Here is a 14,568-nt window from a genome sequence, read left to right as displayed (position 1 = left end):
TCTCTCCCTCTCTCTCTTTCACTTTCTCATAAATGGTTTCAGTGTACTTCAACAATCCCAAAAATCTTTCTTCTTCCTGCATTCGGCACTGTCTCTTTTAGTAAAGGAAATTCTTCTTTAAAGTGATTCAAACGTTCAGTACAGTTCCCAGCTCCTTGAATTCACAAATGGAGCATAATGTGCTTTCCAGGGCCACTTTCCAAAGAGAACCTTGTGGTGGACGTTATACAAATTCTCCCCGAGATGAAGGAAGCCTTTTGCTCACAGCTATTTTTTCCCTTGTCACTGATAGACAATTTCTCTTTATTAACATTAGTTTTCATACAAGTTTTTTAGGCCTTAATAAAGGAAAAGCATATATTTTAAAGCCTGTGTCATTCTTCCAGTCTTGAGCATTTACATCACATGTAATCTACTCTGTGAAGCCCTTTCCAGAAACCTCATTTCTCAGCCAAAATAATTTATTTCCCCCACTTTTCCCCATGGTATTTTATTCTTGCCATCAGACACAATAACAGTATAGGCTTATCTCTTTCTCCTACACAATCAGCTGTCATATAGTAGATGTCTCAAAAAAATCTTGTTGAATTTATTGAATGTACATAATATCTAAAAATATGGAATTAATTTTAAATTTCAAGGATCACATAATTGGTCAGGAGTCTCTGCCTTGAAGAACCAGTAAATTATTTAGAATGTAAGGATTTGTGGAATGTGGAGCCAGATTTGTCAACTTTATGGCTTCCTACCTGTGTAATTGGGAAAATCATCATTGTCACATTGAGAGTTATTTTCTTACCTTTAAAATGATAATAGCATATGTCTCACCTGCCACTTAGGGTATCTGTGGCAGGTGAGATTAAAAACATATTGTAATATATATGAAGGCATGTTGTAAATAGTAACATACCATTTAAAATTATTAGAATCATTTTATTTTTTCATATATTTTTATAACTCTACATGTAACCACTTTATTATTTCAGTCTTTAAAATGCAGAAAGGCTAAAGGCCAAAAAAGGAAATGCAGATGTATATATTTTCACCCATTTGATGCTAATATGTTATCCTCTATGAAAAAAGTATTTGATTTAAAATAATAACATTATAAACTTTTAATAAATGCTTTGCAATCTATTGGCAATATTTCACAGCTTTTATCATAGCTCAGCTATTGTCTGAAAGTTGCCACGTGGGAATTTCTTCTTTTAAATTTGCAATGATACAGAATTGTAAAGTCAGAGACTTCAGGATATCGTCCAAACTCAGCCTTCTCCTTCTTCATAGGGATGCATGACCATGATATGATGGCCTGTTCTTTTATTTACAAAAAAAATCCCCAAAGAAGAGTCTTCTATGGCATTACTCATAGGATCTAGTATTTTTTCCAACTTTTGGAATTAGAAAGTTCTTCAATTGTAGTCCAAATCCACTATTATGAAGTCTATTTCTTCTTGTTTTAACCTCAGCTGAGATGCCAAGGCACTGCTTACTACTCTATCTTAAATTTTCTTTCATATGCTGGAAGAAAGTTAGGTAATTGATCCAAACTTTACAATCCAAATCACAAAGGCGGTCATTTGATCCTCTTAAATTAAGCCTTTAAAAATCTCATTTTATTTATTTCTTCTCAATTCCCTCTACTTCTTCTAGAACTGTTAGAAAGTATGCAATTTGAAACAGGACATAACACAAGTAAAATCATCCCACTATGTTTCAGTGAAGTGAAAATAGTAATGGAGAAGGAAACTGGTCTTCCAGTCTCAGTCCTGCTCAAAACATGCTGCTTTCCCCTAGATGAGCCAATTTACGTCTTTAGAACTCAATTTTTCTGAACATGAAAGATGCTAGTGTACTGGATTCCTCCCATTGATATTGTTCACTTATGGCTTGAGAGTAGATAGGGGACATCTATAAAAATTCTAAGATTCAAGGACATCCTTCCCAGGACCCAGAACATTCTAGTTGAATTCTTTGATTTCTAAATAAAAGAATATATGAATAAATAAATAGGTAGACAGGTAGGTAAGTAGATGATAGATAGATAGATGATAGATAGATAGATGATAGATAGATAGATAGATAGATAGATAGATAGATAGATAGATAGATGATAGGTAGATACACAGACAGACAATAGAGTAGTTCAAGGGTTTCCAATACACTTAAAAAAAGAGAAAAGGAAAATATCTCTGTGTATATAATATGTCCTGGCAACTACATATAGTTTGGTGACTATATAAGTGTTATTTTCAAAATTATGTACAAGTTCATGTTTAATAGTCAAACATCAGCTTTCTGATGATGAGTTTGAGGTTTTTGGGCTATTCTTATGGAAAAGATGTAAATTTACAAGGAACCACTGGAAATGAAGTTTTAAAATCATATGCATATGTAGAGGAGTTAGTGTCCAGAAAGAGAAAAGAGACAGTCTTGTTCGGCTCCACATCTACTTCTAATTCACAGGATTCAGCTAACAATGACAAGTGATGTCTACTTCTACCACAGTGTAATAATATATATTTTTAGAATACTCTCTGCTTCAGGAACTTCATTGTTAGAAAATGCAAATAATAGCTTTTAAAGAAAGAAATGACTTAGTGATTAGGGTATAAGATGGGTGGAACTCACTAGGCCATATTCTGGTGGAGCTAGGGAAGTCTCAGATACAATTCCTTGAGACAAGTCTTTACCACCTCTAGAATAAAGTTCAAACCCCTCAATATGGCAACTTGGCCATGCTGTAATTATTTATTTTGTTCCCTTCATCAATTTTCTAAACTTGAAGTTTCTACAATACTCAATGGAATTCATTTATCTGAGCCTTTGCACCTTTTATTTTCTCAGATTTGAATGCCTTACTTCCAACCCCCTTGACATCCTGCTACACTATTTGCTAGTCAAACAGGACTGAGATCTATCAATATCACATTCACTTGTTCATCTATTCATTCAACACATGTATTTCAAACATCTGTTATTCCAAGATGAGAATGTAAAGTGAATTATACACATCTCCTGCCCTTGAGCATCTTACAACATAGAAAGGGGAAAGAGACATGTAAATTAATATATTCAATACAACATTATAGAGACTGAGATGAGGTTAAGACAAAATGTGGGCCAAAAGGAAGAAGTGATTAACCTCAGATGAAAAACTGAGCAGGTGTTGCTTCCAAAAATGGATGTGTTTACCAAACAGGTTTTGGGAAGTGTAGAAGAAGGCAATCCGGCAGAAATACATTGGGAACAATAAGAGCAAACACACAGAAGTAGGAAATAGCTCAGTAAGAAAATTTATGTAGTAAGAGTATATATTGTGATAGAATGTGGTAAGATAAATGACTGGAAATGTTGGGAAAACAAAGGAAGGAGCTTGAACTTTTGTTTTACAGTGGAGATCAATAACTTGAACAGACTTGTGTTTTAGAAAGAGCACTGTGGCTACAGATCAGAGTATGGATTGAAGAGATAAAAAACCGGATGCAAAAAATATAATTAATAGATTATTATAGCCATCCATGTGAATACGGTGAAGGCCTGAATGAGAATAAAATGGTGGGGATAAACAAGAGGGGAAAGATTTTGAGATATAAGGAAGCATTATTTTTAGGTCATGGTCAATGAAGGATGTGAGAAGTTATGTGAAATTTAGGTCTATTGCCTAGGTGCTTAGGTCAATGGTCATACTATTCACTGAATTAGGTAACACGAACATAGCAAGTTTAGTGGGTGGAGAAGTAGGTATCTTTTGGGGACATGTTGGGGTAACTTCAGCACATTAAGATGAAGATTCTAACTATAGATACTCTCTAGAGCTCAGAAGAGAGATTTCTTCCAAAAATGTATTATTGAGAATTGCCAGCATGGTATTATTTTATGTCAGGGCAGTAGATGATATAGAATTGGAATAGAAGACAGTCTAGCAAGAGTCCTGCACACCACCACTATTTAAGAAGAAGAGAAAGGGAAGCCATCAAAAGACATTGAAAAGAAATGAACAGAAATAGGAGAACCAGGCAGAAAGTATCTCATGAGTCATTAGTGGAAAACTATTCAAAATCATGAATTACTAAAATCATTCATGAATGAAAGAGGAAACATGACTACTGACCTTGAAGAAATATGGAATGCAATGAACAAATGTATGTCAAAAAATCAGATGTGTATATAAAATGGATGAAGTTGTAGAAAAATAAAGTTATAACAAATAACTAAAGAAGAAATAAAAAAACTGAATAGACCTATTACAAGTAAGCAGATTGAGTCAGTGATCAAAAGAACTTCCCACAAAGAAAAGCCTAGGATCAGATCATTTCTCTGGTGAATTCTACCAAATGCTTTAAAAAGAATTAACTCTTCCAAAAAGAGAAGAGGGAAAAACACTTTTTAATTTATTCCATGTTGTCAGCATTACCCTGAATAATAAAAAGGGCATCATATTAAAACTACAGATAAATATCTTTTATAAATATAGATGCAAAAATCCTCAAGCTAATGCAAGCAAATTGAATACAACAGCAAATAAAAAGATTTATACACCATGACCAGGTGAGATTCATCTCAGAAATGTAAAGTTAATTCAACATATGAAAATAAATCAATGCATTACTTCATATTAAGATAAAGGAAAACACGTATGGTCGATTCAATGGATGACAAAAGGGCATTTGACAAAATCCAGCACACTTTCAAGATAAAAACATGCATCAAATTAAGAAGAGAAGGAAAAGTCTTCAACCTGACAACAGGCACTTACGAAAAACTCGAAGCTAACATCTTACTTAGTAGTAGAAACTGAATGCTTTTCTCATAAGATCAGAAGCAAGATGGAGATGTTGCTTTCACCACTTCCTTTCACCATTAAGTGGAAGAGTCTAGACAGAGAAATTAAGGAATAAAAAGAAATAAAATGCATCAACATTGGAAAGATAGAAGTAAAACCATCTCTATTTGAGGATGACTCTCTCTCTCTCTCTACACACACACACACACACACACACGTATACACACAATACTCCTAAAGAATCCACAGAAAAACTATCAAAGCTAATCCAGCAGGTTTGTAGGACACAAGATAACACACATGAAAACAAATTTTAATTTTATACACTAACAAGAAACAATCTGAAATAAAATTTTAAAAAACAATTTAATTTACAGTAACATCAAAAACAATATAATACTGATGAATACATTTAACTATGAAAGGAAAGATTTGTACACTGAAAACTATAAAATGTTGTTAAAAGAAATTAAAGAAGACCTAAATAAATGAAAATGTATCTATGTTCATGGATTAGAAGACTTGATATTGTTAAGATGGCAATACTTCTCAAATTAATCTGGAGATTCAACAAAATCTTACCAAAATTATAACTGAATTTTTTATAGAAATGGGGAAATTAATCCTAAGATTTATATGGAATTGTAAGGGACCCAGAATAGCCAGGCAATCCTGAAAAAGAAAACTAACTTGGAATACTCACACTTCTGAATTTCAAATGCTGCTCAAAAGCTACAATAATCAAGCGTGTTTTGCTAGCATAAGGATAAATAATAAAATGTAATTGAAAGTTCAAAAATAAATTATATTTCAATAAGTGTGCCAAGAGTATTCAACCGGAAAAGAAAAGTCTTTCAAACAAATATTGTTGGGAGAACTGATTACCCACATGAAAGAAATAAAATTGGATTCCTCTTTTGCATAATATTAAAAAATTGACTCAAAGTGCATCAAAGACCTAAATATAAAAGCTAAACCTATACAATCTTTATAATAAAACAGAGGTATAAATCTTCATGATTTTGGCTTAGGCAATGGTTTCTTATATACGACACTAAAAGCAATAGGTGTAAACAAAGAAAAAAATACGTGAATTTGACTTCATTAGAATCAAAACTTTTGTGTTCCCAAAACACTCTGAAGAAAGTGAAGAGAAACCCACATAATGGGAGAAAACATTTGCAAATCATATATACGTGTTCATATCCAGGGCATATAAAGTACTGTTACAACTAAACAGTAACAAGACAATCCAATTAAAAATGAGCAAAGTATTTGAATATACCTTACTACAAAGAAGATATTCAAATAGCCAACAGATGCTTGAAAAAATGCTCAGCAGCATTAGTTTTTAAGTGAGAAATAGATACAAACCACAATGCAATACTACTTCACACTCACTAGGATGGTGATAATTAAAAAACAAATAACAGGCTGGGTGTGGTGGCTCACACCTGTAATCCTAGCACTTTGGGAGGCCAAGGCAGGCGGATCACCTGAGGTCAAGAGTTCAAGACCGGCCTGGCCAACATGGCAAAACCCCACCTCTACTAAAAATACAAAAATTAGCCGGACATGGTAGCAGGCACCTGTAATCCCAGCTACTTGGGAGGCTGAGGCAAGAGAATCGCTTGAATCTGGGAGGTGGAGATTGCAGTGAGCTGAGGTTGTGCCACTGCACTCCGACCTGGGTGACAGAGTGAGATTCCATCTCAAAAAACAAAAACAAAAACAAAACAAAACAAAAACAAATAACAAAACAATTGTTTCTGAGGATGCAGAGAAATTGGCACCCTCATACATTGTTGGTGGAGTTATAAAATGGTACAACTGCTGTGGACAATGTTTTGGCAGTTCCTCAACAGTTGGGCAGTTCTTCAAGGAGATAAACATAGATTAACAAGATGATCCTAAGATTATATTCTTAAGTATATACATAAGATAATGGAAAACATACATTGATACAAAAACTTGTATCTGCATATTTTAGTTACATTATTCACAATAGCCAAAATGTGAAAATAGCCCAAATGTCCTTCAAATGACAGAGTAAAAGAAAAGGTGTGGTATATCCATAGAATGGAATATTATTCAGCCATAAGAAGGAATAAACCACTATATCATAGCGCATGGATGAAACTTGAAAATATTATGCTAAGCGAAAAAGCCAGTTGCAAAAGGTCATATAACTCCATTGATATGACATATCCATCAGAGGCAAATCCATAGAGATAGAAAGTAGATTAGTGGTTGTCAGAGGATGAGAGGAGGAGGGAATAGGGAGTACCACCAATAGATACAGGGTTTTTTTTTGGAGTGATGAGAATGTTCTGGAGTAAGATAGTAGTGGTGGTTGCCCAACCTTGTGAATACACTAAGAACCACTGAATTATACAATTAAAAATGATGAATTTTGTTGTATGTGAATATCTCATAAAAATTGCATTTTCCTAATAACTAATGATTTTGAACATCTTTTTGTGTGCTTGTTTGCTATCAGTATATCTTCTTTGATGAAGTGTTTGGTCAAATATTTTGATGAGTTTTATTGAGTTATTGGATCTCTTATTGACTCATGACTGCTCTTTATGTATTTTGAATATAAGTTCTTAAAAGATGTATGTTTTGGAGTTATTTCCTCTCAGTCCCTTTCTCCTGGTATTGATTAATCCTTATCAACTTGTCTGTTACACTGAGGGAGACTCTGCCCCCTGCACTGGCCCTTTGTTCTCGGGAGTATTGAGTAGAGATCCCTGGAAAGAAGTTTCTGGTGGCCAGGCACGGTGGCTCACGCCTGTAATCCCAGCACTTTCAGAGGCCAAGGCGGGTGGATCACCTGAGGTCAGTAGTTCAAGACCAGCCTGGTCATCATGGTGAAACTCCATCTCTACTAAAAATACACACACACACAAAATCAGCCAGGCATGGTGGTGGGCACCTGTAATCCCAGCTACTTGGGAGGCTGAGGCAGGAGAATCTCTTGAACCTGGGAGGCGGAGGTTGCAATGAGCCAAGACTATGCCATTGCACTCCAGCCTGGACAACAAAAACAAAACTCTGTCCCAGAAAAAAAAAAAAAAAGAAGAAGAAGAAGAAGTTTGTGAGTGAGTGCTAAGGCCCTTTATGCTTGGACTCCCAGCTATTATGAACAAATATGCCAGCCCACACTCTGCCCTTTAAAATTTCTTATAATGTTAACAGAGTTCTTCCCACTGATTTGAATGATGGCCATTTCTGTCTTTCATCCTCTGCCAAAAAGAAAAGAATTTATGAGTCCTATTTATCCTCAAAAGGTCTTGTCACTCTGGGGAATTCTGATCATTTAGCTGCCATGAAAGCTCAGGTCTCTGATAGGCTCAATAAAATAGATGATTTAAGTATTTTATTATTGTTATTATTATTTGCAGATTATCCAGGTTTTTCTCAATGGTAGGGTAGGAATAATGTACACTTGAGGCTTTCTATATTCTTATGTAGAAACATAACCTTCCAACTCTTCTTAATTTAATTGTGGTGATTTGTGCCTTCCAAAGAGTTTGTCCATTTCAACTAAGTTTTCAGATTGACAGGCATAAATCTCTTCCTGATATTCCTTAACATACCCTGTCTATAGGATATGCAGTGGTGATCCCTATTTCATTTCTGATATTGGCAATCTGTTTCTCTATTTTCGCGATTAACCTGCTTAGGTATTTATCAGCTTTGTTGATATTATAAAGGAACATTTTTATTCTTTTTTCTATTGTGCATCTTTTATATTGATTTTTGAAATTTTATTTTTTATGTGCTTCCTTCTACTTACTTTGCATTTAATTTGTTGATTTTCTAGTTTTGTGGCTCACTTCTTTTCTAACATGCATATTTAAAGTATAAATTTCCCTCTTAATACTGCTGAAGCAGCATCTCACAGATTTTGATACGTCGTGTTTCATTTTTTTTAACTTTTATTTTAGGTTCATGGGTACATGTGCAGGTTTGTTATATAGGTAAATTGTGTTCATAGGGGTTTGGTGTACAGACTATTTCATCACCCAGGTAATAAGCATAGTACCTGATAGGTAGGTAGTACCTGATAGTAGTTATTCTTTTTGGTTTCTTTTTTGTTGTTTTTGAGACGGAGTTTCACTCTTGTTGCCCAGGCTGGAATGCAATGGCGCGATCTCGGCTCACTGCAACCTCCACCTCCCGGGTTCAAGCAATTCTCCTGCCTCAGCCTCCTGAGTAGCTGGGATTACAGGCATGCACCATCACACCCAGCTAATTTTGCATTTTTAGTAGAGATGGGGTTTCACCATGTTGGTCAGGTTGGTCTTGAACTCCAGACCTCAGGTGATCTGCCCACCTCTGCCTCCCAAAGTGTTGGGATTAAAGGCTTGAGCCACTGTGCCCGGCCCTGATAGGTAGTTTTTCAATTCTCACCCCCCTCCCAGTCTCCACCCTCAAGTAGGCCCTGGTATCTGTTTTTCCCTCCTCTGTGTCCATGTGTACTCAATGTTTACCTTACACTTATGAGTGAGAGTATGTGGTATTTGGCTTTCAGTTCCTGTGTTAGTTTGCTTAAGTTAATGATCTCCGGCTCTGTCTATGTTGCTGCAATGGACATGATCTTACTCTTTTTTATGGCTGCATAGTATTCCATGGTGTATATGTACTACATTTTATTTATCCGGCCTACCATTCATGGGCATTTAGGTTGATTCCATGTCTTTGCTACTGTGAATAGTGCTGTGATGAATATACACATACAGGTGTCTTTATGGTAGAAATACTTATATTCCTTTGGGTATATACCCAGTAATGGGATTGCTGGGTTGAATGATAGTTCTAAGTTCTTTGAGAAATCCCTAATTACTTTCCACAATAGCTAAACTAATTTACATTTCCACCAGCCAGGTATAAGCATTCCCTTTTACCTGCAACCTCACCAGCATCTATTATTTTATGACTTTTTAGTAATAGTCATTCTGCCTTGTGTAAGATGGTATCTCGTTGTGGTTTTGATTCACATTTCTTTAATGATTAGTGATATTGAGTATTTTTTCATATGCTTGTTGGCCGTATGCATAATTTTTTTTTGGGGGGGGGAAGTGTCTGTTTACGTCCTTTGCCCACTTTTTTATGGGGTCATTTGTTGTTTGCTTGTTAATTTGTTTAAGTTCCTTACAGGTGCTGGATATTAGTCCTTTGTCAGATGCATAGTTTGCAAAATTTTTCTCTCATTCTGTAGTTTGTCTGTTTACTTTTTTGATAGTTTCTTTTGCTGTGCAGAAGCTGTTTAGTTTTATTAGGTCCCATTTGTCAATTTGTTGTTGTTGTTGTTGTTGCAATTGCTTTTGGCATCTTCATCGTGAAATCTTTGCCATTCCCTATTTTCAGAATAGTATTTCCCAGGTTATCTTCCAGGGTTTTTATAGTTTTAGGTTTTTTATTTAAGTCTTTAATCAATCTTGAGTTGGTTTTTATATATGGCGTAAGGAAGGGGTCCAGTTTCAATCTTCTGCATACGGGTAGCTGGTTAGCTCAGCAACATTTATTGAATAGGGAGTCCTTTCCCCACTGCTTGTTTTTGTCTATGTGTTAGTCTGTTCTTACACTGCTAATAAAGACATACCTGAGACTGGGTAATTTACAAAGGAAAGAGATTTAATTGACTTACAGTTCCACACGGCAGGGGAGGCCTCATAATCCTGGTGAAAAGTGAAGGGGAAGAAAGACACATCTCACTTGGCAGCAGGCAAGAGAGCTTGTGCAGGGGAACTCCCATTTATAAATGCATCAGTGCTCATAAGACTCATTTACTACCACAAGAACAGTATGGGGGAAACCACTCCCATGATTCAATTATCTCCACCTGGCCCCACCCTTGACAAATGGGGTTTATTACCATTAAAGGTGAGATTTTTGGGGGGACACAGCCAAACAGTATCAGTCGACTTTGTTGAAGATAAGATAGCTGCAGGTGTGAGGCTTTATTTCTGGGCTCTCTATTCTGTTCCATTGGTCTAGGTGTCTGTTTTTGTACCACTACCATGCTGTTTTGGTTACTGAAGACTTGTAGTATTTGAAGTCATGTAATGCGGTGCTTCCAGCTTTGTTTTTGTTTTTGTTTTTGTTTTGGCTTGGATTACTTTGGCTATTTGTACTCTTTCTTGGTTCCATATAAATTTTAAATATTTTTTTCTAATTCTATGAAGAATATCATTGGCAATTTGATAGGAATAACATTGATTCTGTAAACTGTTTTGGGGAGCATGGCCACATTAACAATATTGATTCTTACTATCTGTAATCATGTAATGTTTTTTCATTTGTTTGTGTCATCTCTGATTTCTTTCAGGAGTGTTTTGTAATTCTCATCGTAGATATCTTTCACCTTTCTGGTTACCTGTATTCTTAGGTATTTTATTCTTTTTGTGGTTTTTGTGAATGTGATCACATTCTTGATTTGGCTGTCAGCTTGGATGTTGTTGGTGTGTACAAATACTACCAATTTTCATACATTGATTTGTATGCTAAAATTTTGCTGAAGTTGTTTATCAGATCTGGGAGCCTTTCACAGAGAATATGGGTTTTTCTAGGTAGAGAATCACATAATCTGCAAACAGATAGTTTGACGTCTTCTCTTCCTATTTGGATGTCTTTTATTTTTTTCTCGTGCCTGATTGCTCTGATTAGAGCTTCCAGTACTAGATTGAATAGGAGTGGTAAGAGAGAATATCCTTGTCTTGTTCTGGTTTTCAGAAGAAATACTTCCAGTCTTTGCCCATTTGGCTGTAGGTTTGTCATAGATGGCTCTTACTATTTAGAGATATCTTCCTTCAATGCATAGTTTATTGTGGGTTTTTAACTTGAAGAGATGTTGAATTTTATCAAAAGCTTTTTCTGCACCTATTGAGATGATCATGTGTTGGTTGGTTTTAGTTCTGTTTATGTGATGAATCACATTTACTGATCTGTATATGTTGAACCAACCTTATATCCCAGGGATAAAACCTACTTAATTATGGTGGATTAGTTTTTCATATGCTGCTAGATTTGGTTTGTTAGTATTTTGTTGAGGATTTTTGCATCTATGTTCATCAAGGATATTAGCCTAAAGTTTTCTTTTTTTGTTGTGCCTCCACCAGGTTTTGGTGTCAGAATGATGCTAGCCTCATAGAATGAATTAAGGAGAAGGCCCTCCTTTTCAACTTCTTGGAAAAGTTTTAGTAGGAATGGTACCAGCTCTTGTTTATATATCTGGTAGAATTCATCTGTGAATTCATCTGGTCTGAGGCTTTTTCTGGTTGGTGAGCTTTTTGCTACTGATTTAATTTTGGAACTCATTATTTGTCTGTTTGGGGTTTCAATTTCTTCCTGGTTCTATCTTGGGGGGTTGTATATGTTCATGAATTTATCAATTTCATTAGGTTTTCTAGTTTGTGTGCATAGAGATGTTCATAAGTCTCTGAGGGTTTTTTGTATTTCTGTGGGTTTGGTGGTAATGTCCTATTTGTCACTTCTGATTGTGTTTATTTGAATCTTCTCTCTTTTCCTTTATTAGTCTAGCTAGTATTCTATCAATCTTATTTACTCTTTCAAAAAACCAACACCTCCTGGATTTATTGATCTTGTGTATGGTTTTTTGCATCTTAATTTCATTCAGTTCAGCTCTGATTTTGGCTATTTCTTGTCTTCTGCTAGCTTTGGCTTTAGTTTGATCTTACTTTTCTAGTTTTTCTAGGTGTGATGTTAGGTTGTTAACTTGAGATCTTTCTAACTTTTGATGTTAGAGTTTAGCATTGCAAACTTTCCTCTTAACGCTGCTTTGGCTATGTCCCAAAAATTCTGGTATATTGTAATTTGTTCTCATTAATTTAAAATTTCTTGATTTCTGCCTTAATTTTTTTGCTTACCCAAAAGTCATTCAGGAGCAGATTGTTTAATGTCCATGTTTATTATGTGGTTTTGAGTGATCTCCTTAGTATTGATTTTTATTTTTATTGTGCTGTGGTCCATCAGTGTGGTTGGTACTATTTGGGTTTTTTTGCATTTGCAGATAATTGTGTTATGGTCAAATGTGTTGTCAATTTTAGAGTATGTGCCATGTGCAGGTGAGAAGAATATATATTTTGTTGTTTTGGGATAAAAAGTTCTGTAGATATCTGTTAGGTCTACTTGGTCAAGTGTCAAGTTCAGGTCCTGAATATCTTTTTTAGTTTTCTGCCTCAATGATCCGTCTAATACCATCAGTGGGGTGTTGAAGTCTCCCATTATGATTGTGTGATTATCTAAGTCTCTTTGTAGATCTCTAAGAACTTATCTTATAAATCTGGGCATGCTTGTCTTGGGTACATATATATTTAGGATAGTTAGGTTTTCTTGTTGAATTGAACCCTTTACCATTATGTATGAAATGCCGTTCTTCATCTTTTTTGAACATTGTTGGTTTAAAGTCTGTTTTGTCTAAACTTAGAACAGCAACCCCTGCTTTTTTGTTTTCTGTTTGCTCAGTCAATTTTTCTCCATTCTTTTACTTTGAGTCTCTGCATGTCATTGCATGTGAGATAGGTCTCTTGAAGACAGTACACATTTGGGTCTTGCTTCTTTATCCAACTTACCACTCTGTGCCTTTCAATTTTATCTCATTTGCATTCAAAGTTCATATTGAGCATGTGTCTTTATAGCAGCATGATTTATAATCCTTTGGGTATATACCCAGTAATGGGATGGCTGGGTCAAATGGTATTTCTAGTTCTAGATCCTTGAGGAATTGCCACACTGTCTTCCACAATGGTTGAACCAGTTTACAGTCCCACCAACAGTGTAAAAGTGTTCCTATTTCTCCACATCCTCTCTAGCACCTGTTGTTTCCTGACTTTTCAATGATTGCCATTCTAACTGGTGTGAGATGGTATTTCATTGTGGTTTTGATTTGCATTTCTCTGATGGCCAGCGATGATGAGCATTTTTTCATGTGTCTTTTGGCTGCATAAATGTCTTCTTTTGAGAAGTGTCTGTTCATATCCTTTGCCGACTTTTTGATGGGGTTGTTTGTTTTCTTCTTGTAAATTTGTTTGAGTTCTTTGTAGATTCTGGATATTAGCCCTTTGTCAGATGAGTAGATTGCAAAAATTTACTCCCATCCTGTAGGTTGCCTGTTCACTCTGATGGTCATTTCTTTTGCTGTGCAGAAGCTCTTTAGTTTAATTAGATCCCATTTGTCAATTTTGGCTTTTGTTGCTATTGCTTTTGGTATTTTAGACATGAAGTCCTTGCCCATGCCTATGTCCTGAATGGTATTGCCTAGGTTTTCTTCTAGGGTTTTTATGGTTTTAGGTCTAACATGTAAGTCTTTAATCCATCTTGAATTAATTTTTGTATAAGGTGTAAGGAAGGGATCAAGTTTCAGATTTCTATATATGGCTAGCCAGTTCTCCCAGCACCATTTATTAAATAGGGAATAGTTTCCCCGTTTCTTATTTTTGTCAGATTTGTCAAAGATCAGATGGTTGTAGATGTGTGGTATTATTTCTGAGGGCTCTGTTCTGTTCCATTGGTCTATACGTATGTTCATTGCGGCACTATTCACAATAGCAAAGACTTGGAACCAACCCAAACATCCATCAATGATAGGCTGGGTTAAGAAAATGTGGCACATATACACGATGGAATACTATGCAGCCATAAAAAAGGATGAGTTAATGTCCTTTGTAGGGACATGGATGAAGCTGGAAACCATCATTCTCAGCAAACTATCGCAGGGACCAAAAACCAAACACCACATGTTCTCACTCATAGGT

This window comes from Hylobates moloch, unplaced genomic scaffold (genome assembly GCF_009828535.3).
Source record: "Hylobates moloch isolate HMO894 unplaced genomic scaffold, HMol_V3 SCAFFOLD_8, whole genome shotgun sequence".
Lineage (NCBI taxonomy): Eukaryota > Metazoa > Chordata > Mammalia > Primates > Hylobatidae > Hylobates > Hylobates moloch.
This window is presented reverse-complemented; position numbering follows the sequence as displayed.